Source organism: Sceloporus occidentalis, unplaced genomic scaffold (genome assembly GCF_023333645.1).
Source record: "Sceloporus occidentalis isolate IW3139 unplaced genomic scaffold, rSceOcc1.0.p SCAF_2, whole genome shotgun sequence".
Lineage (NCBI taxonomy): Eukaryota > Metazoa > Chordata > Lepidosauria > Squamata > Phrynosomatidae > Sceloporus > Sceloporus occidentalis.
The window spans coordinates 44,999,044-45,023,267 of NW_028316982.1; the positions used below are offsets into that span (position 1 = coordinate 44,999,044).

The window sequence follows — 24,224 nt, forward strand, 5'->3', positions numbered from 1 at the left end:
AAGGATGGTGAACTCCGATGACAATGTGACCTGAAATAAATATAGAAGTACTTTACAAAGACATCTTTCTTTTATGTTTTGATGTTTGATGAAAATGGTCCAGAAAAACAAACTTTTCAGTAGTTTATATAATAATCAGTTCTGTCACCAAGCTTCAAAAGAGTTTCTTTTCAAAGTTTGATTTCTTGGACAATAACATCTACTGCTTATAAGGCAAATCATTGTCTCAAATGAACAACTGTACTGTTTTATTTATAAACACAAATAATTTCTCACAATAGTCAGCTTTCCTGCAGCATGATAACTTTCCCTATACTTATGTTTACAGTATAAGAGTTTGGCAAGAAATTAATAATGGATGAAATAACAATTTAATGGATGCTTTCCCCAACTATGAAGAAATAGGATGAAGAAATAGGATGAAGAAATTACTTGTTACTCATTCAGTTGCTTCAAATAATTCAGGGGGAAAATTGAAGCTACCTTCATTTAGTTAGTCATTGCTACACATGGAGGGAACAGGCCTTCCCCATTCACTCAAGTCACTATGCAGAGTGCCCAAGGACAGTTGAGTGTTTCTCTTGACTAGCCTAGCTAGTAGAAATGCAATAATAACTAAGGCCCAATACAGATGGCCTTCTAGAACGTAAGGAATACGTGCTAGATTTGCCTCGGGGTGTCACTTACAGACGCCCCACAACCCTAGTACGTATTCCATATGTCAAAATGGTGGTGCCTTGTACGGATGGGTGCTGCCATTATGACTTCATGGCCGTGCCACATCTTTATGCTGCGTCAGGCCACTTGTGGCAGCCTAACAGCGGCACCGGAAGGAGCTCTGAAATGGAGCTCCTTCTTGGGGAGCTCCTCTTTCCTGCAGCCACCAAATGGCTGCCGGAATGGAGCTGGGGGAAAGGGGCTGAGCGGCCCCTTTCTCTCCTGGCAGTGGCTCCCTGGGATGTCCAGGGGCATGAAGCCCCAAGGACACCCCTTTTCGGGACCAGGGGGAAGCAGCATTTTGCCGCTTCTCCCTGGTCCCAAAGAGTGCTGGATTGGGGCCTTTGGGCTGCCACTGTGGCTGCCCTAGCCCCAATACATGGCGCAAAGGGGTGGCTGCAGGCTGCCCCAAAGGGGCAGTCTGTATCCTGCCAAAGTAAATGGCTAATAATATATTGCTTTTTCCTGACACACCATATTTGTTGCCTAAGAGTAGAGCTGGCTGAGGGAAAATGCTTGTTTCATATACCCACACAGTGAACTGGCTAATCATGATGTGTTTATGTTCAATTCTTTTATAGCACTTAAGCATTGACAATCGGATTTAAGGCAATATTTTACTGTGTTGGTTTTATGGGAACTTTAAACCATAGGGCTCTGTACCTGGTAACAAACCCCACTGAACTAAGAAGGACTGAAATTCTGTGTATATATTGATAAGGCTGAGTTGTTAGTAATATTTTATTCAAGGTTATTTTCTATTCCTGTAATGTCATCACTTTAATCCAATATACAAGGAATCAAAAATGGTCTTTGCCCTCCTGGCAGAAAATGCAAGTTAGATTCCAGTAAGAATAGCTAATTAACCACAGCTATAGACATGAGATGCAAAACCTGACTAAATATTTGCAGAGGTCTGCCTGCAAATTGTGTGCAGTTCTGCTTTAGGATATTAGGACAAGGTGAATGAAAGGTCAAACAGTCATATTAACACGTATTTTTCTCTTCGGTAAGAAAAAAAAAAGAAGCCTCCTGGTATGACTGAAACAAAGGTTAATTGATAAATATGACAAACATTTGCCCCTTAAGAAGAAAGATGGTTGTATGTATGAAACAGAGATCAGATAAAATCTTTAAAATTATCTAAAAAATTTTTTAAAATCAACTTATTCTATCACTACCTGTTTCTATCAGTGTGCATTTAGGAAAACTAAAAATTCAGTATTAATTGGCAGGAAAAAAAAATCTTTTGGAGGAGGAACATATGAAAAGGGTGCTTTTCTAACTGCTTTTGGTCTAATTCATTCCTTGTAGAAATCATAGGAGTAATATATATTACCGTCATAAAGGGGATCTTTTTCTCTCTGTATAAGTAATGTGTGCTTCCTCAGATGTGTCTAGGTTGAATTTTACTGAAAAGCATGAATAAAGAGCAGAATTGGAGTCATGAGAGCAAAGGAAGAGAAATGGAAAGCTGAAAAGTTTTTGATTTGTCACTTATGCATGTGTTACATAAGAGAAAAGCAAGGGGAAATAGGCATCCATTTCTGAGCTTCCATGGACATCTGGCCTGAGATTGTTAGCGAGAGAATTCTTGATTAGATGGGTCCATATATTTTGATTCAATTTATGATTTTTCTACCCTACCTTTGGGGCAACTTTTATCTTTCCAAGGGGCTTACTATACAAATGTTAAAAACAAAACAAATGTAATAAAAATAACACTGAGGGGAAACACATATAGGGTGCCAGCAACAAAATCAATAGAGGACTTGGCAGAATTTTATAAAAATCTTTAGGAACTTCCTTGTTTGATTTATTTGTTCAGTTCATATCCTGCCTTACTCTTGCCAAGGGACCCAAGGCAACTTACAAAATTTTAAATAGAAGTTTGGCTTAAAAGTTTACTATACAAAAGTTAAAAAACAAACCAAGATCAGTTCTGTTAAAAACACCTAGTTAAAAACTGTTTTAAAGTACATTTAGAACATAATTAAAAGCATAGCAAATAATTTTTAAAAAACAACAACAACAGCAACACACTGTTCTAAACAGTATTCTGCAATATGATTGAAATCAGATGCCTGCCTAAACCTCTTTTGGCCTTAACCAAATGGTGAAAATAGAGTGTGGGGTGGGTGGTAACTGGACCTTTTTTTTGGGAGGGAGGAAGACCTCCTGAGAAGGTGGTCTCTCATGACCTTAGCAATTGCACCTATGAAGGTGATGGGACCAAGAGAAAGCCCAGAAGATCTTAGGACTCAGATTGTCTCCTATGGGGGCCACAAGATAGGCGGCCAAGTGGAATTCTTAAGAAGAGGGATGCCACATCCATGGAGGCCACCAGTCAAAAGGGGCCATCACTGGTATCTGCCAACACAATAAACATTAGTCCTAGTCTAAAAACTAGGCCTGGGAGAGCTCAGTCTTAGGACCTAAAGGACATTCTTAGGCAGTCCTAATAACCTGGCTCCTGACTATTCCAGGATTGAAATGTTCTAATACTTTACACTGAAATTGGAAATGAAAGGCTAAGCAAGTCTACTAATGCAAAATTCATATGATACTATCAAATTAATCTAGCCCCCATAAATATTAAAGCAGCTTAATTTTGTACTAGCAAGTTTCTAGGGTTTTGTTAAATGAATCTCCAAACAGAGAACATTGTAAATAAGATGAGGTCTGTTCTCCCCCTGACAGGATTTCAATTAGTGAATCAGTCTATGAAGATAAAAATGTATAGTTAGAATTTTATGAGAGCAAAGGAAATGTTAGTGGTTCTTCTGACCACTTGTCTTAACTGTAAGTTTAAAAAATAAAAAAAGAACTGTTTTCTTCTGGAAAGCATGAATGTCATAAATGTAGACAAATGAGAGAGCAATTTCATTAATCACTTATATTTATACATTTTAATATACAGTAGCATATATAGACTACTATATATATCAGCATATTGCACTAGCCCCAAATTAGAATGGTTCCATGTAACCTAAACTCAGCTATGTATCTCATACATACTAACAAACTACAAGCACACATTTTTCTTCTGCTTCCATTCACATCCACACCCACCCACATCTCTCTTAAAAATCAACGACTTTAGCAGTGTTGCTGTGTATCTGAGAAAGGTCAATCTCTGAATCAGTTGAAAACATGAAATGCTACTAAACGTACCATTGATTATCTTTTAAGGAGAGTTATGCAAGTTAGCAGTGGAAGCTTTGGAATATTATGTATGCTGTCATAACAGCTTTCAACTTTAAGTGAAGCATAGACCATCTTGCATAATGAAATAATGGTTACAGCACAGACAGTAGTTATTTTTAACATGCTGTGGATAAACCTCAATGAATGTTTTTGCTGTTTTGGTTAGATGATATGCTATTTTTGCACGCAGGTGAAAGCTTTCTATTTACTGACTTATGTTTGGGGACTTTAATGGAGATGTTAATGTTTCCAGAGCAGGCTTCTTCCTTCTTTTTAAGAATCATTGCCAATTTTGTAAGCACTTTAATCATTTCTCATTGTGGAAATCGCATCAACATATAGGTAGGATGATTTCTCTTACAGCAATTTGAAAAGACTGAAATGAATCAGTACTTTTCTCTCTCTTTTTAAATCAACAAATATGCATAGTAAAATGCATAAGCTATTTGTTACAATTTCAGCAGGTGATGTGCTAAGCACCAGAAGAAGCCAGTGGCCCCAGTAACCATATACAGACATTAGAGGCTTGCACAGGGTCCAGATCTGGGGTCTGGTATGTATGTTTGTGAGCATATCAGAGGACAGTTTGCGGAGGAACTTTGTGTATTTTTCTAAGTATGCCTGAAAGCCACAGAGTAGCTTAGTGTTTGAAATAGTTATGCCATGGCCTGGCACATCTTTTTCTGGTGCCTAGCTCTTACAAATGTTCATAGGTTGACATGCAAATCATATTCATTTGAAACCTTATTCTTGTCTTTACTGCTAGTGATTTAGGGCTATTTGGTGAAAATATTACACTGAAGACTCTGATACAAGTACTACCAATAACCATAACATAAATGTTATATATTGTACTAAACCAGTGTCTGCTGTCAGTAACGGACTGGATGAGAGTGAACAAATTGAAACTTAATCCAGGCAAGACAGAGGTGCCCCTGGTCAGTCGTAAAGCAGATCAGGGATTAAGGATCTGATCTATGTTGGATGGGGTTACACTCCCCCTGAAATCTCAGGTTCTCAGCTTGGGTGTGCTCCAGGATTCGGATCTGGATACCCAAGTTTCAGCTGTGGCCAGGAGTGCGCTTGCACAATTAAAACCAATGCACCAGTTGTGTCTGTTTCTTGAGAAGTCAAATCTGGCTACAATGACACATGCTTTGATTACATCCTGTTTCGACTACTGCAGTGTGCTTTTTGTGGGGCTGCCCTTGGAAACTGCTTGTAAACTTCAGCAGGTCTAAAATGCTACAGCCAGGCTGTTGACTGGAGCTAGCTACAGGGATCAGGTCACTCTCCTGCTGAAGCAGCTGCACTAGCTACCAGTCCATTTCCAGGCAGAATTCAAGGTGCTGGTTATGATCTTTAAAGCCCTGAACAGCTTGGGTTCAGACTATGTGAAGGATCTTATCTCTTTATACAAGCCAGTCTGAGTGCTAAGATCGGCAGAGTAGGGCTTTCTCTCAGTCCCACCACCTTCTCAGATGAAGTTGGCGAGGACTTGGGAGAGAGCCTTCTCCATGGCTGCTCCCAGACTGGTCCTCCCTACCACAGGAGGTCAGCCCCCCCCCCCCGGACTGCTTTCTTTTTGGTGTAGCTGAAGACATTTTGTTTAGGCAGGCATTTGGTGGATGTATTTTATTTCTGTTGTGCTGTGTGCTGCAAATTCTTTACAGTTTTTACTGGTTTTAATGATGTGCTTTCAATTTATGTTACAATATTAATAAAAATTAATCATTTTTTAACTTTCATAATTACAGGTTTTTACTTCTGTCTTTTTAAATGATTTAACATGCCTTGAATACCATTGTGAAAGAAAGGCGGGATATAAATCTTTGAAATAAATAAATAAATAAATAAATAAATTTTTTATAAGGGGTTAACACCCTGATCCCAATCCAAAATGGACAGCCTCTATAGAAACACAATAGACATTTTAAAGCAAATCAGGTTAAAATAAGTTATATAGACCAGATTTCTCCATAGCAAAGTGATCCAAATGATTTGGGAGCAGAAAGTGAGAGACATCCTATGGCTATCCTGACTAGATATGATAAAAGTTGTATTCCAGTTGTATTCTAGAGGGCCCCGAGTTAAGGGAGTTTAAGTGGATGGAAAAGTTATTTTATGAGAAAAGAATACAGTTTGGAGCTTTGCAGCTTACCAAAAGACTTGTAAAGCATAAATGACAGAGGTGTATACAATTATGACACAGGGATGTTTTTCTCTTTGCCTCTCTCATAACATTAAAACCAAGGATCATTGAGTGAAGCTGACTAATGAAAGATTCAGGAGAGGTGACTGGAATGCTTTATACGACATACCATTAAAATATGGAATTTGCAAGTCCAATACTGTACAACATGTTCACCACCAAGTTTTATTTTTAAAAGGGAAAAGACAAAGTCATGAAGAATGAAGTTGTCAGTGGCTATTCTGTTGTTCCATTCCAATGGACAGTGATCCATAGGGTTTTCTTGCAAGATTTGTTCAGAAGGGGTTTGCATGCCTCAGAGGCAGGGAGAGTGTGATTTGTTCAAGGTCACACAATGTGATTCTGTGGCTGAGCAGGGATTTGAATCCTGACCTCCTCAAGTCCTAGTTCAACATTCAAACCATTATACCACCTTAGCTCTCTTGGTGGCTACTACACTCTACTATGTTACTTCTTGGCCTCTGAATATTCACTGTGAAAGAGAAGCAGGAGCACGCTCTTACATAGCTTCCTTGTAGGATTCCTGTGGGCATATGGCTGCTACTTTGGAAGCAGCATGCTGCACCGGATTGGCCTTTTAGCAGATACTGCATAGATCTTCATATGTAGTAGAAGAATACAGATCCAGCATGACTGTTCTCATGTTGTGGAAGTGTCTTTTAATGAAGAGATTGTTGTTGCACTTCCCTCTTCTTTCTTGTTCTATTTTTAAATGCTTTCACTCTGTTTTCATGTAGTGCTTGCTTTAACCCAGTGTTTGGATAGCTTATTTAATTGTTCTGCAGTTTTGTAACTGATTGGTGTTTCAACTATATTCTGCTTTATTTCCTGGGTTGATCCTAAAGTGAACCAATCATAGAGTATTTTTGGCATGTTTCTTCAGAGGGAGGTTAACACTGCCATCCTCTGAGGCTGAGAGAGTGTGACTTGCTCAGGGTCACTCAATGGGTTTTTATGCTCAAGAGGGAACTGAACCCTGTTAGGAGACCCTGCACTAGGAAAATGGCAGTATATCAGATACATGGCCAAAACAGACAGGCCAAAATAAAGCTGCTTCGGGTCACTTTGGAGGTATGCTGTTTAAATTATGCATGTATCCTAAGAGGCCAGAAGCTGCACCAAAGCCATGCTACAGTCCTAAGTACTGGAGCGCAGCTTTGGCACAGCTTCTGGCCTCTTAAGATGTGTGTGTCATTTAAACAGTATACCTCCAAAGTGACCCGAAGCAGCTTTATTTTTCCCTGTCTGTTCAGGATCTTAGAGATCACCTTTATCATCAGGCAGACTTTTTGAAGGTCTACACTTTTCCAAAAAGAAATTTCTGTAACGGTGTGAACTTTGAGTGGGGAAACTGGAAGCATGTTCACATTGAAACACTGTCTTTAATATGGATGACCTGAAACTCAGAAGTTGCCTTAAATACATTTGGATGCCTTGAAATTCAAAAGTTGCTTACAGAGACTAAATTAAAACAAATTAATTAAATGACTATCCCACTCAGGGCTGGTGCCAGACATTCTGCTTCCTGAGGCGAAAGGCAGGATCCCTGCCACATCCAATTCCACCTACTGGCAGCTGAATCATTTCTCAGACTGGTGTGATGGGACAGCATTTTTCACCTTACTGCAGGGAAGCAGACTAATTAAAAGCAAGAAGGCAATTTGGCAGACTACTGGAGAGTCAGCGTGGTGTAGTGGTAAAAGCATTGGATCCTGGAGATCAGAGTTTGATTCTCTGCTCGAGCATAAAAACCCACTGGGTGACCTTGGGCAAGTTATACTCTCTCAGCCTCAGAGGATGGCAATGGCAAACTGGCTCTGAAGAAACTTGCCAAGAAAACCCTATGATAGGGTCGCCTTAGGGTCACCACGTGTCAATAATATGGCAGCACACAACAACAACAAAAGTTTACTTGGTTCTGTTCTTCCACAAAGAACAGCTGGTGCTACTGTTAGTCTCACTTCTACACCATCCAGCATTTAATAATCTCATTTGTTGAATTTATTATCACAGAAAGAACGAAAACACAGCAAATACAAAGAGCCCACTGTATAATGGACAGACCCTGGTGATATTAGCATAATACACAGTATGCCACACAAATTTTAAAAAACCACACATAACCTCAAGTCTAACAAACTAGGAAAATATGTATACATGTATTTTTCAAGGCAGTGGTCTCACCTTGAGATTCTTTCCTCTCTTCCTGAAGTCTAGACGAAGGGCCAAGTCCTGAGATTTGGGAACACCCCAAGAGTCCCCATGTAGCAATCAGAACATAGTACTTGTTTATGCAGATACAAGTGAGTCTCCCTTATCCGGAATTCCAAAATATTCCAAGATCCAAAATTGTCCACATGGGTGGCTGATATAGTGACATATTTGCTTTCTAGTGGTTTGGTGTACACAAACTTTGTCTTGTGCACAAAATTAAAATATTTAAAATATTGTGTGTAAAATTACCTTCAGGCTATGTGTATTAGGTGTATACGAAAAATACTTAGATTTGGGTCCTATCTCCAAGATACCTGTTGGAGCCCTGGAGCCCTGGTGGTGAAGCTATTAAAGGCTGGTACTGCAGCCACAACGTTGTAAATTCGATCCTAAAGGAGGGCTCCAAGGTCCACTCAGCCTTATATCTTTTCATGGGTAAAGATGGTAAAATGAGTATCCAGCCTGTTGGGGGCAATTGGTTTACACATTGTAAACTGTTTAGGGAGTGCTAGTTCCCTGATAAGCGGTATCGAAATGTATTTGCTATTGCTATCTCATTATTTGTTGTTGCGGTTGTTAGCTGTCCTCAAGTGGATCTCGACTCATGGAGACCCTGTGGATGAGACATCTCCAAGACCCCCTCTCCTCTGCTTCTCAGCGCAGGTCCCATAGGCTCTGATAGAGTCTAACCATCTGGCTTTTGGTCGTCCTCTTTCTACAGCCTTCCACTTTTCCTAGCATCATTGCCTTTCTAATGAGTCTTTCCTTCTCATGCTGTCTCCAAAGTAGGACAACCTCAATTTATAATCCTGGCTTCCAGGGAGGGCATTCAGACTTTACCTGTTCTAGGATCCATTTATTTGTCCTTTTGGCCATGCACGGTATTGTGTATATGCAAATATGCCAGCATGGTGTAATGGTGTGAGTGTTGAATTAGGACTTTGGAGACCAAACTTTGAATCCTGGCTTGGCCATGTAAACCCACTGGGTGACCTTGTGCAAGTCACACTCTGTCAGCCTCAGAAGGTGGCAATGGCAAATCCTCTGCCCAGAAACCCCCATGAAAGGTTTGCCTTAGGGTCACCATAAGTCATAAAGAACTTGAAGACACACATCAACAAAATATTCCCAAATCCAAACAAACAAACAAACCCTCCAAAATCCCAAACATTTCTGATCCCAATAATTTCTGATAAAGGAGACTTGTAATATGTGTGTGTGTGTATCTATCTATCTATCTTGAACGGAGGTGGTGGTATGTTTTACTGCCCACAGAGAGCCAGCGTAGAATAGTGGTTTGAGTATTGGACTACAACTTTGAAGCCAGGGTTCGGTTCCCATGATGGCCATGAAACCTACTGGGTGACCTTGTGCAAGTCACATTCACTCAGCCTCAGGGGAAGGCAATGGCAAACCTCCTCCGAACAAATCTTGGGTTTGGAAATGACTTGAAGGCACACAGCAACAACAACAACAGCACTGTTCAGACTATTTTAGAAGTTCATGCAGGGCAAAATAAAAACTTGCATGGTGCGAAATAAAGCAAGTTATTTCGCTTTGAGTGTTGGACTATAGTTCTGGATTTCCAGCTTGGTCATGAAGCCCATACTCTGGGCAAGTCACTTTCTCTCAGCCTCGGAGGATGGCAATGGCAAACCCTCGCTGAAGAAACTTGCCAAGAGAATGCTGTGCCTTACAGTCACTGTATGTCAAAAATGACTTAGAGGCACACAGCAAATAAGATTTGAGTTGTAGTTACTTTTAATGTCTTGGAAGCCATCTTGAGTCCTGTGATGGGAGAGAGGTGGGATGTAAATGAAATCAATATATAGAGTTACTAGAAGAAGTGTCCATCTCTTGGAGAGAAGCCTGAAATGGAGGAGCCTGTCCTGGAAAAGGAGGACCTTAGGTCACCCTGACCTAAAACCACTCATATCAACAGGCTCAAAATGGAGGACATTTTGGAATTCCTTATGGAGCGAAGCCTGAAATGTAGGACACGTCCTGGAAAAGGAGGACCTCTGGCCAGACTGAGCTCAAAACACAAATACAAATGTGAACCCATGCTCAAAATGGAGGACATTTGGGCTAATTCCTCCTGGGAGAGGCGGCTGAAAATGTAGGAAAAAAGGAGGACGTTTTCTGGCTGTTGCTGGGAGGAAAGGAGGGCCCTGGTGTTAAAATGGTCACTTCAGGAGGAGGAGGAGAGAAAGGAAAGAAAGAAAGAAAGAAAGAAAGAAAAGAGAGGAGGAGGAGGGAAAGGAAAGAAAAGAAAAGAGAGAGAGGAGGAGGAGAGAAAGAAAGAAAAGAAGAAAAGAAAGGAAGAAAGAAAGAAAAGAGGGAGAGGAGGAACGAAAGAAAGAAAAGAAAGAAATAAAGAGGAGGAGGGGGGAAAGAAAGATAAGAAGGAAGGAAGGAAGGAAGGAAGGAAGGAAGGAAGGAAGGAAGAAAGAAAGAAAGAAGAGAGAGAGAGGAGAAGGAGGAGGAGGGGCGTCGCCATCTGCCCCGTCCCCCTCCTTCCTCCCTTGGGTCAGTGTAGTAGTAGCCCCCGGTGATGAGGAGGAGGAGGAGGAGGAGGATCTCAGCAGCAGGCTCAGTTTCCAGGAGGACCGGGCACCGGCGGCGGCCTGCCTTCAGCCGGGGGCCATAAAGGGAGACAGAGGGAGAAGCGGAGGAGGAGGAAGAAGATGAGGCACAAAAGGGCTGGCAGCCTCTGAAGGGAGGAGGGGGGCAGCCCAGAGAGAGAGAGAGAGGCCCCTTGGGGAAAGAGGAGCCCTGGGGAAGCTGCGACGGCGGGGCTCTGGCCCGGAGGCTCCCCTCCTCCCTGCCTGCCTGCCTGCCTGCCTCCCTCCGGGTCAGGGGCGCCCACTGGCCTTTCCCGCCCTCCTCTCAGGCGGCGGAGGCGGAGGCGCCATAACTTCCCCTCAGCCCCGGGAGGGCGACGCAGGGACCGGGCGGCGGAGCTTTTGGCTTCCCTCCCTGCCTCCCCCGCCTGACTGGCCGAGAAACACTCCCCCATTAAGTCCCAGGAAGGTCGCCCGCCTCCCCCGCCTCCTCCTCCTGCTTTCCTTACATGAGGCTCCTTCTCCTTCTTCTCCTTCTTTTTTTTAATCCGGGTTTTCTGTATACTTTTTTGTTTTGTTTTTAAATATAAACAAACTAACCTCCAAGAAGAAAAGGAGCCCAGGGAGAGATGCGGCTTCCTCCTTCCCACGGTAAGTGCTCTTTTAAACGAAGTGCTCAGCAATGGGAAGATATATATATATATATATATATATATATATATAATTCATTTATAGTCCACCTTTTTATAGAGGAATCAAAGAGGATTACAACAGTTTAAGAATAAAACTGTATGTGTGTGTGTGTGTATATACAGTGTGTATATATATATATATATATATATATATATCAACTGGGTGAGTCATATATACATATATACACACACGTGTGTATATATATGTGTGCGTGTCTATAAATTTGTGTATACTCATATATGTGTGTATCTTTATCAACTTAGGTGACATATATACACACACACACTCATATATATATATATATATATACACACACACATTGTATATATATGGGTATGTGTGTGTAGAGATCAACTTGGGTGATCACACATGTGTGTACATATACAGACTCTCTCTCTGTATATTTTATATATATATATATATGTCTGTATATATGATCAGCTTGGGTGATCACCCACTCATATCGCACACACATGTATCTCTTTCTCTCTCTCTCTTTGAATTCAAGTGTGTATACACACACACACTCATATGTACATATGTGTATGTATATATCAACATTGGGGATCACACACATATATGTATGTGTATATATGAACTAATGCATTGTATATGTGTCCATACACACACACACACACACACACGTGTGTGGGTGTGGGTGTGTGTGGGTCTGTATATGTGTGACTGTGGATATGTGTGTGGGTGTATCAGCTTGTGTGATCAAAACTCTCTCTCATTCTATATACTGTCTATACATAGACGCACACATACATTGATGCAGCCGGACAATAAAACCAACTGCAACTAATGTTTATTTCAAGAAGTCATTAAAGTACTTACTAGATTTGATGACAGACTGCAAAACAACAACAACAACAACAACAACAACAAGCAGTGGAGAACTTTCCCTGTCTTTGCTAAAGGCAAGGCAAAAATCAGTCCAGCTCAGCAGCGGGAGACCTGGTTAATTTCATGATAAAATGCAGTTTTGTAGTGTGAGGTGTGTGTGTGTGTGGGTCACATCCTAAATTTAATCTAGCCTGTTTCCTTGTGAGGTTACAAATCAAGCAAGTGGGAGAAAGCAGTCCTTCTTTCTCAAGATCTGTTTTTAATAGACTCAGATGTTGTCCTTAAGGAAAGCGATGTAGGAGTAATTTCCTGGTCATCAGAGTTGAATTTTTGTGCTCTTCTCGTTCTTTTTGGTTCCTGGAGAGGAGCTGGTGGGAGGTTGTGTGTGTTTTTAGAGCCTTGGTGAATACAAATACAACGAAATGCTCTAAAGTAAAGGTATTCTGCGCATGTCCTGTCTGAAGATGTTCTCCAGAACTGCTAAGATCCCTATTTTCCAGCATTTCCCACTTCTGCCTGCTTTTGAAATTTCTCAATTGCTGCATTTCATTCATCGTAGAAAAAGTGAAATTGGGGAAGGAGAGAGGAGATGAAAAACTAGAACGTTCTTGAATACCTGTAGCTTGGGGACTTCTATTAGCAAACAGTTTGGGGGCTGTATCTGACAGAAATGTGCAGCTCAAGAAGTTGTGTCCACAAGAGAGCAACTATTGTTTAGGTCACCCAAGCGGCCATCCCTTGGCGTTAAGCAGCCTTGCCTTCCTTTCTGCTTCCTGCCCTTAGTGGCAGAAGCCATTCATAACAAGATACGATTGCTTTGTGAACAGACTCATCCAGGGAGAAAACAGGGGAGTCCTCAAAGAGGTATTTCTCAGCTTTATATTGGTTTGGACCATATTATCTGGAGTCACATGGTGCAGCGTCTGTAACTAAAACCAGCAGCAGACGAAAGGCAGTTTATTTACTGTGTTTACTTCTGCTAATGAACTTAATGGGACTCTACATTGTGACTTGAAGGAATGAACACATACATATTGTGTGGGGCTGGGATAAAAACCTGCCCCTGGTGAAGTGACTGTGTTGTTGCTGAAAATAGGTTTCTGGAGTCTTAAAAAACCTCAAGCATAGGTCATTCTTCCATGTGTGTCTATCATTAGCTTATTTGACCTAGTGCCCCTTTCTTTCTTTTTTTGCTCAGTATCATCATTTGCACTTAAGTCAAAATAATGCTTCCTCTCTTTGTAAGGGCACCGAGCTTTAATTTATTAATGCATTGTGAGGCACTCTGAGTTTCTCAGACAGTGCTGAGGAAGAAGAACAGAGTGGGACTGAAAAGCAGAATAAAAACCCCTGCATTAACTGTTTATGGGAGGAAATGTGTTAAGAGTGGTAATCTCGAGAACAGTGTGTGCTTTTCTCTGCTATGAACAGTTACAGGGTTAATGTTCTTATAAACAATGATCCGGACAAGAGTGTTTGCACAGAAATGTAGTTCATGGTGGGTGGGAGGGAGGGAGGCTGTCATCTTCAGATAACTATCAGTCTTTAAAGGACTGTCTTGCATATAGGCATATAACATACGCAGAAAAAAGTATACAAAATTCGAACAACTTGAGTCTGGATAGTGGTTTGAATTCATACTGTTATTTACACTTTGTTGTTGTGTGCCTTCAAGTCATTCCATACTTATGGTAACCGTATCACAAGGATTTTTTTGTTGTTGGAGGGGCTGAGAGTGTGTTGCTTGCCCAAGGTCACCCTCTGGGTTTCCATGGCTGAGCAGGGAATTGAACCCTTGTCTCCAGGATCCTAGTCCAGTGCTCAAACCACTACATGGCACAGATTTATCATGACCAGTACAAGACCTATTGATATTGATAGGATTTAAGTGTATCTCAGCCTGTATCTACCCCAACGGGTGTTGCATGGACATAATTATTTGGGTGGAAAGGGGGGGCAGTTTTTGTAAAGATTTCAAAGGAAAGCTTTTAAATGCATATTCGTGACTACTTTAAAAATGAATAGCTTCATAATGCTTGCTGTGAAAACTGTCTCCTGCTGATCCATGGCACTTCTCATTAACTCTCCAGACTTCTTGTGGCAGGGTAAGCTTAGTGTAATGGATTTTCCATGTACCAAGAGGAGGCAACTATTCCTGTCTCCTCTTCCTCCCCAGATACTGCTTGCCCCAGTTCTGTCTGTAGGTCACTGCCTAACTCTCTTTGAAGGGAAACGTTTGTCACAGTCGATCTTTCATGTCCTCTTTGCTGGTTCCCATCTGCTGGATTATGATGCTTAGAGGAACAAGAGTTTATTTTCCTGTTCATACTGAGTCTCTGTTCCCATGCTTTCTCAGAGAATTTTACAGCATGCTTGCTTCACTTACATCTCTGACCTACATGGTTGTCTTTGGCAGCCAAAATGGGTTTGCCACCTGTCCAACCTGACCTAGGACTGTCTTTGATATCCCTAAAATACTCATTTTATTTTTTGCTAGAATAGTGTATAGTGCAAAGATGTACATGCTGCTCCTAAGCAATGAAGAAAAGTTTTTATTTTTATTTTATTTCCCCTTGGGATTGTGGTTCCTCTTTCTTTCTTTCTTTCTTTCTTTCTTTCTTTCTTTCTTTCGAGAGTTCCATCAAGCTATGGATTTCTTATGGCTGATCTTATTTCTTCTAAGGTTAAAGCTTGTTGCACTTTAAAAAATGACCTGCTTTCCTTCCTTTTCTGGTGGCGTTAGCACCAGCTGCTACTGCTGTTCCTCTGACATCCTTTATTTATCAGGGCTTCTTGCATGATAGCAACATCACTTTAGTAAAATTGCTCTTAAGCTGTAAATCCCAGTTTGAATGATGGTAAGATCCCTCAGCTTCCACTCTTAGCTTGCAAGGATAAAATGCTTTTTTACATATTTGAAGAGGAAGGGGAAAATGTTGTTGGGGATTCGTCATCATAAAATGTAAATCTTCAAATACTAGTGGAACGTGCAAATCAAGGCCTTAGCTTAGGCCAACAGAGCATGGCAATAACAGTAGCTATTATTCCATAGGGATACATGGCCTCATTTTGTAATCAGGAAGCAAGCCTTACCTCATTATGATTATTGAACAAGAACAAACCCACAATGAATTTGGTACAAGGGCTGTAAAATAAAATTAGAATATCAGTATATAGCATCTAGATTATCTATTCCAGCCTTGCACAACCTTGCAGATGTTTCAAACAACCACCTTTATAGTCACACAGTTGACTGATCATGTGGAAATTTCTGACTCTGATCATTTGGGATTATGGGAGTTGTAGTCAGAAATATGTGTTGGGAGCCAGGTTGAGGAATGCTGATGTAACCTAAGTTGAAGATGGTCTGGCCTAGTGGCATTTAAAATATTAGACATTTAGGATATTTCCATAGGAAATGCTGAATTTGCATATCCCAGTTCCAATTTCCATACATCTAGATTCACTTATGGAGGTGCCCTTTCAGTGCATATGAACAGTACAATTTTTAAATTGCTTTCTGTCCACTTCCAATATAGGTTACCTCATGTCATTGTCTTCTGTATCTTGTACATTGTCCACTTGTATGGGATGATTTCAAGGCAAGCAAATTTGCTCCCAGGGTGTGTCCCTGCTCCTAGTTTGTTTGTCTTTGTTATAATGTAAATCTATCTATCTATTTATGTACCATATTTGTATCTATGTCACAGTTTTTAGTCCACGGAGAACCACATATTCACATTGTACAGCAAAAGCTAAATAGGGAAAGTTTTTATTTCTTAAGGAAATCGAAAGTGATGGAAGAGAGAGCAGACAAGCGATTAGAATACAGTGGGCCCTCCTTATCTGCGGACTTACTATCCGCGGATTCCAGCATCCACGGATGGCAAGCCCCCAGTTGTTCAAAATAGCTGTGCATACACACACCGGCCATGGGAACTTCCAACATGCCGCCTTTCCGTACCAGGAGAGAGGAAAAAGGGCAGTGGTGATAGTGTTGGGCCGGAGGCCCCACTCCGGGAGGGGGCCACGTGCACTCCAGGCACTGGGAGGGAGGAGGGAGAATGGCTTTATCCTCTGCCTGCCTCACCTGGGCCAGGGAAGGATCCACAGGGTACAGGGTTCCCACCACACGCTCCAGGTTCTGCCTGCCAGCCCTTAGGGTCACCCCCTCCCTCAGGTGCCTCCAGTGGGGGCGCCCCAGGCAATAGGGTTGGGCCTTGGAAGCAGGCTCCGGAGCCCTGAGGAGCTGCCCGCTCCCCCAGATCCTCAGTTGACCTTTCTCAGGAGAAGGGTTGGGGGAAGAAAGGCCCAGCAGCTAAGCTCCATAGCCCTGGGTTATCAGCACATAAATCAAGATGAGTTGGCGGGTAAATCAGGAGGAAGATGCGGATGTACGCACTCACAGAAGGAGGCAGGGCTGGGGTTTCCCCAGGTCTTGAGAACCTGGCTTAAATTGCCATATTCAGACCCCGAGCAAAGGGGGAAGGAGAGAAGTGTTTACAGGAAGAGGGTGTGCGGTGTTGCCTCAACACATGCTCCAGCCACTGACTGCAGATCAGGAAGCCACAGCTGCCGCAACCTCAGAAATCCCTTCATCCCCCGACAGGCTTCCTGGGAAGAAGAGGTTTGGGGTCTCTCTGGAGCATCCTCTGGATCCCTTTCCTGCTTCCTGGCCCAGCACTTCCTTCCTGAGGCCGGGGCCGTGCAGCCAATGCATCCCAGGTGGCAGCAGGGAACCCCCGACTTGAGCATTCACAGATTTTGTTATCCTTCTGAAGATCTGGAATGGATCCCCCACAGATACCGAGGTCCCACTCTATTAGAACACTGACAATTGTAAGCAAGATAAAATAATTGCTATCTTTATTTATTTGTTGACCATCCATAAGATTTCTTTCCAAGTAGCAATACAGATGACAAGTTGTGCTTTGTTCATATGAAATAAGATAAGATGGACATTTAAAGGACCCTGCATAGGTTTGGCCAGTATGTCTTCATCTGGGTGCTGAATTGGCTTTCCTAAATTGCTAATGGACTGCAAATATATCATACATTTTTTTCATAGGCTGACATTATAGATGTTCCAATTCCCACATAGCTGCAGACTAGGGTTAATGTTTTATCAGTGATAAATGGATAACCAAATACACTACATGGTAGACATCTTAAATCTATAGTTTCTGGCTTTATGTCTTTAGTTACTTAATCGGAGAGAAAAAAAACCCCTAAACTTCCTCTCTGATTTTAAAAACCATATAAGACAAAGGGGTTGTCTATACGGGCCAAATGGCCTGGCTTTCCCCTGGCTTTGCATCATCTAGTTTAGATGACACAGGTCAAACCCCCCATTGTGGGATTGGGCCTGATCCCACTATTTCAGAAGCAATCCAATGTGTCCACACTGACCCCGGGGTAAAGAGCCTTTACCCCAGGGTAAAATAGTGGTGGTTTTGCTTGGAATTTCCAAGAAACCCTGCATCAAAACTGGGCTGTTTAGACACCCCACTCCTGCGTTCTTTACCTGTGATATTTAAAACATACATTAACAGAATCATATAGGAACTTACTGAATATTTGCTTAAAGTAGAACAGGTTTATCAAGGTCCAGTAATTGCTACTGAACTAATTAAGCTACAGTTGTATGTAAACAAACAAAGATACCAATAATTATCTCTGACCATATAATTATCCCAAAATTAAATACATAATTAGTCTTCTACTTTGACGGCTCTGTTTGTAGAACTATATTAAAAAGTGGAAGTCTAACTTTTTTTTTTTTAAAAGCAAGGATCTCTGATGTATTTCATGGTTATTGTTGGAACAAATTGGGAAAACTTATAAATTTGAGTAGAGATGTAAATCTTAATTTAGTTCACTCACATAATGCAAATGAAGAATTTCAAAATATGGCATCCCTTCAAGTATTTAAACAGCGCTATCAGACCACCTCTTAACCTTCTCTTCTCCAGGCTAAACATCCCCAGCTCCCTAAGTTGTTCCTCATAGGTCATGGTTTCCAGACCCTTCACCAGTTTAGTCGTCCTCCTTTGGACATGCTCCAGTTTCTCAACATCCTTGTGGTGCCCAGAACTGGACACAATATTCCAGGTGGGGCCTGACCAGAGCAGAATAGAATGGCACTATTTCTTCCCTTGATCTAGACACTATACTTCTATTTATGTAGCCTAAAATCGCATTGGCCTTGTTAGCTGCCGCATCGCACTGTTGACTCATGTTCAATTTGTGGTCTACTTGGACTCCTAGATCCCTTTTACACGTAGTCTCATTCATCCAGGTGTCACCCATCCTATATCTGTGCATTTCATTTTTCCGCTCTGAGTGCAGTACCTTACATTTCTCTGTGTTGAAATTTATTTTATTAGCTTTGGCCCAGCTTTCTAGTCTATTCAGGTCATTTTGAATTTTGATCCTGTCCTCTGGGGTATTAGCTATTCCTCCTAATTTGGTGTCATCTGAAAATTTGATAAGTATGCCCCCAATTCTTTCCTCCAAGTCATTGATAAAGATGTTGAATAGCACTGGGCCCAGGACAGGACCCTGTGGGACCCCACTGGCCACTTCTCTCCAGGATGAAAAGGAGCCATTGTTGAGCACCCTTTGGGTTCTGCCAATCAACCAATTAGAAATCCATGTAACAGTTACCTTGTCTAACCCACATCTCACTAGCTTGTTTGCAAGAATGTCATGGGGAAGCCTGTCAAAGGCCTTACTGAAATCAAGATATATTATATCCACAGCATTCCCTTCTTCTACCAAGCTGGTAATTTTATCAAAAAAGGAGATTAGGTTTGTTTGGCATGACTTCTTTCTCTGAAGGGTCACAAGGGTCACAATCCAAAAACAAAAAATTTAATGTGGCAAAAATCAAACTCTTTTTCTCTCTGAGGACAAGGAAATGTGCAAGCATTCTCTATATCCCTAAAATAGAGATGTTTAAAGTTGCCTTTACTGTAGTTGTTTGATGTCCATCTAATCACTGGTATGCCTGCTAAGGGTCTGTGGCACAAATGTTTTGAAAGCTTTTCTATGCATTTGTGGTCTACCAAGTTTACTTTTTAGGAGTCTTTACTAAGAACAGGGGAAGTAGGACAGATGTGTGTTGGAAGTCAAAGTAAAGGAATGACAAAATATTATGTCACGTTTTGGCCCTAAGTGGTATTCTGAAATCATCTTATTGAGCCACCATTTTTAAAGCAAACATAACTATGACTCAGAAACACCCAAAAGGATCCTCTGCAGGCAGAAAGATGTATAGTCAGTACTTTTCAAATTCAATTCTGTGGGTGGAAATTTTGGCATGGTTTTGGAACTGTGCTGCTGGTCCTGGTGAGCAGTAGTGCCTTTGCACTATAGATTCCTCCTCACCCCACACACCTAGCATCTCTGAACCAAATAGGGGGATATTTTACCACATATAATTGCTATTTCAAGAACTCTTCCCAGCCACCTAAATAATTAAGAATAGGGAGCAATGTGAAGGCTTCTAACACTGGTACTGTAAAAGCCTAATTTGGATGACACATTCTGTAATGAGGATTGTCTGCCAGCTGAACAGACACTAGAATACTGCCTGGCAGGAAACCAAGGAATGACACTGCATTTGCAGCAATTTATAGCCAATTCAAATAGGGATTTTATTCAGAATAAGGCACTGGATTGACCTCTGGTGTATCTGACAATGGAGCAGGGACAATTTTGTGTGCAGTGGCCTACACGGTTATAACTAGCAGAACTTTCATTTCTACTTTGTTCTTTTTCTCTTAATTACATCCTTATCACAGCTTGGTCTATCAGAACCAAAAAGAGATGCATAGTCAGATGGAAGGTGTTAACAATCCTGTGAAACCACAGCCCTGTCCATTCTAGCACGGATCTCTTTTATTGTGGGTGCCCTATGTGCAGTTTAACACTGATTGTTATTAGTTTAAATGTTAGCGTCTCTAACCTCTTTCCCCAAAACTGAACTGAAGCAGAGCATATTCACTAGGGACACATTTACACTGTAGAAATAATGCAGTTTGACATCACTTTAACTCGATATCCTACAGAATTCTGAGAGTTGTAGTTTCACTCTTTGGCAAAGAAGGATAAGAACTTGTAAAACTACAAATCCCAGAGTTCCATAGGATGGAGCTGCATTACTTAAAGTGGTGTTGAACTGCATTATTTCTACAGTGTAGATGTACCCCTAAATCAGAGTTGTATATTTTACTATTGGGCAACTTTGGCAGCTGTGGGAGCCTTTCCCCCCTTTTTTTCTTTGTGCAGGAACTTTTTTTGGAACCTAACAGATTGACAAAAATGCCAGAACATAAACGACCCCCACCCCCAAAAGTCTTAAACTAAAAGTGACCGAAATTCCATTTCTGATTTGCAACCCATTTAAAAGCTGGATTTCTGTTCCTGAAAATTGGCAGGAATGGCTATTTATCCCCCCCCCCCCCGAAAGAATAGCCTGGGGAGCTGGGAGGGCAGTCCCACAAATAGGTTTGGGATAATCATTGTCTGATGGATGCACTTGGTCCACCCCTTTACTAAGCAATACACTGGTTGTATTGCAAAATTTTACAAATTAGTATATCTTAATCACTGCCAGTTATAGTGTTATCCTATACATGTCTCCTCAGAACTGAGTCCTGTTACATTAAATAACACTTACACCCAGGTCAGTGGGTGACCAGGCACATTAGTATATAGTATAATGATGACTGATCAGGAGTACTCTGGAGGTCACTTTAGTTTAAATCTTCTCTTGGTAAATGTCTGTGTTTCTAGCAACACTGCCTGTCATATTTCAGCATTCAGCCAAAAAGGAGCTTTTGCCACATGCTTGAACTGGGCACCTGATTTAGTTTAGTTTTCTATGTTCCTTTTCAAAATATTATTCTAACACCTCCTAAGCTGCTTATTCACTGGATGGCAGCTTAATAGCTTTGCAGCTTTCTAATGTGGCAGTACTTTATGATTGATGCTACTGACCTGTGCAGTACTGTACTGAGATCCTGAGCTATGTGGATTGAAATGTGGAAAATGCAAAATTTAGAAGACTTACCATCTTGGACCACAACCCCCCAAATCCCTGTGCTGGCTGGGGAACTTTTGGAGTTGTAGTGTAAGAAGGAAACTTCCAAACTTTTTGTAAAAAGCAATGCTAGTTAGCATACTGTCCACAGAGTCAGCATCAGGTTCTCACCTTCCCAGGGCCTGTAATCCAAAAAGAGATTATTCACAGACTGAAGGGAAAGATGGAAACTAGGCACATATAGTATAATGATGGCATTGTTCAGGAGTACTTTGGAGGTCATTTTAGGCTAGTTGTAGGACAGCACTGAATGCTAGACTTCTCTCCAGTCTGTGCCCACCTGAATCTCAAGTTCTTGCTTTGGAACTGCTTGAGCAATAGGTTAGGAATTGTTTAAATGGTATTCACCCACAAAGAAATTAGTTCATATTTGAAGTTTTATGCAAGATACATTGATGACATGTTTATTGTTGTCAAAGATCACAGTGAATCAAATGCATTCTGTCCATCAGATTAATACTGTCAATCCTTTCATCGAATTTTCTGATTAGCAGGATTGGTTTTCAATTCCTTTTCTAGCTATTTATGCTAAGAATTGTTACAATAGATTATCAGTTTCCAATTACAGGAAACCCACAGATAGAAGTGTCCTTTTACAGTTTCAGAGTTGTTATTCCTGTTCTTTGAAACTCAATCTTCTATACACTCAGTTACTATGATTAAAATAAATATCTCTTATGATCAGTTTATGACAAATGCCAGTAAACTACTATAATCCTTAGAAAGCAAAGGATATCTGTGTCAAGTTCTACAATAAGCATTAATTTAATCTCAAAGCATTGTTAGAAAACATTAATTCCATAAAAACCAGAAACACAGGATTATTTAAATTCGTCTATTACATTTAATTTTGCAATTTAAACATTTTTTGAAAACACTGGCACATTCTTCCTAGAGCGGAAGTTTGCTCTTCCTAAAATAGGGTTTCAGAAGACCTTTAATCTCAAAGACAAACTGGTACATACAAACATAGTTAGGCCATTACAAACAAGTCCAATATTATCAGGACACCTTGAATTTGGTAGGTATTCTACTGTACATGTCAACAAAGTTTGGATATAAAAGAATTTCTATACACTTTTCTAATAAAACATTCAAATTACATTATTTTTCATGTGTTAATCTACTTGTGTTATTTACATTCTTATTTGTCCTTGCAACAAACTTTAAGTTGGAAAAACCTCTCATTTTCATAGGTAGTATATAACTGAACACAGAAGTAAAATTAAACACGAATGAAGAGATATTCCTTTTTATAAACTTTTTTTTCAATTCAAGCACAAGTATAGTTCCTTAAATTATTTGTTATTGAGATAGTTTGTACTAAATCAAGTACCAGTATGAACTCAATCCATTTGCAAAGGGAATGCTTTTGGACTTTTCCTGACCAGAGCGCCATGGGACCATGGCAACCACATGCCTCAGTCCTGACGCTGGCCCCTGCTGTGGTCCCAAATGGTCCATGGTAAGAAGCAGAAAAGTTCTGCTGCTTTGGGGGGTATGCATAATCTAAACACCACACCCCCAAGCTGTGTGGAAACTGGTGTTTTATATGCGTCTGTTTTGGGCCTTAGCCTTCCTTCCAGACTCCTACATTAAAGTCAGAATTTGTGCCTAAAATTTCTATGGCTGCATACCTGTGCTCTCCTCCTGGAGAATAAATTCCATATTGATTATTGTAGTGCATACATGTGACTGCTGCAATTTAGAGAGGTGTAGGGGCACTGTCAGTTTTTCCAGGAGGAAAAACCAGGTAGAAAACTACCATTCTGTCACAACCTCATGTGAATGTGACAATGGCATCCAACACTCATTCACCAGATTATATTCATGAGTGCAACATAAAGGTCTTGAGAGAAGGCCTGTTATGTCACCAAGATTATGGAATTCTCTCCCTACAGAGATACTGTTGACTTTCTCTTCTTCAGGTGTGCTGCAAAACTGGCTTAAGCCCAGTTGCTAGTCCTGACTAAAATATGCCTGTTAAATCAATGGGATCAAGGGTGAAATAACACTTAGGCCTGTTACAGACTGCCAAAATAAAGCTGCTTCGGGTCTCTTTGGAGGTATGCTATTTAAATGATGCATGGGTCCTAAGAGTCCGGAGGTCGCACCAAAGCCACACTCCATTCCTAAGCACTGGAGTGCAGCTTTGGTGCAGCTTCCGGATTCTTCGGATGCATGCATCATTTAAACAGCATACCTCCAAAGAGACCTGAAGCAGCTTTATTTTGGCAGTCTGTAACAGGCCTTAGATTATTTCCATTGATTCAGTTTGTCCAGTCTAGTTTGGCTACTATTTTAATGTGGTATATAACGTTTTCATTTAGGTTTGATGATTTTATATACCCACTCTTACACTTTTTAAAATCTGATGTTATAATATGATGAATTTATTGTTGTATTTGAGTTTACAATGTATTTTGTTAATTAAAAATAGTAAGCTGTTTTGCATTTATAAAATTGGGGGAAGGGGCAGAAATTGTTAAATTCAGTTCTTAAAATTATTATTGCAATTTTCTGTTTCTGTATGCCCCGTACAAATGGTTCCCTTTTCTCCAAGCTGAAAATGTGGAATGAGGTGTCTTTGATATCATGCCCAATGAAAGAGGAAGATTCTGCTATCCTACTGTGTACTAATTTTCTGAGAGGTGATGTGAGT

The 24,224-nt window shown here is 40.9% G+C and overlaps 1 protein-coding gene across 4 annotated transcripts in view; it reads left to right on the top strand.

Annotated features, from left to right (window-relative positions):
* The window catches only part of SPSB4 (splA/ryanodine receptor domain and SOCS box containing 4), a 228,777-nt gene that overhangs the window by 134,487 nt on the left and 70,066 nt on the right, over nt 1-24,224 (top strand). For 3 of the 4 annotated variants that reach the window (XM_089509252.1, XM_089509251.1, XM_089509254.1), the window contains exon 1: nt 11,317-11,565. The exons of the other annotated variant lie outside the window; for it this stretch is intronic. The gene's annotated coding sequence lies outside the window, so the exon portion shown is untranslated. Of the gene's footprint in view, nt 1-11,316; nt 11,566-24,224 lie in introns of those variants that run through there. 4 annotated transcript variants of the gene reach the window in all.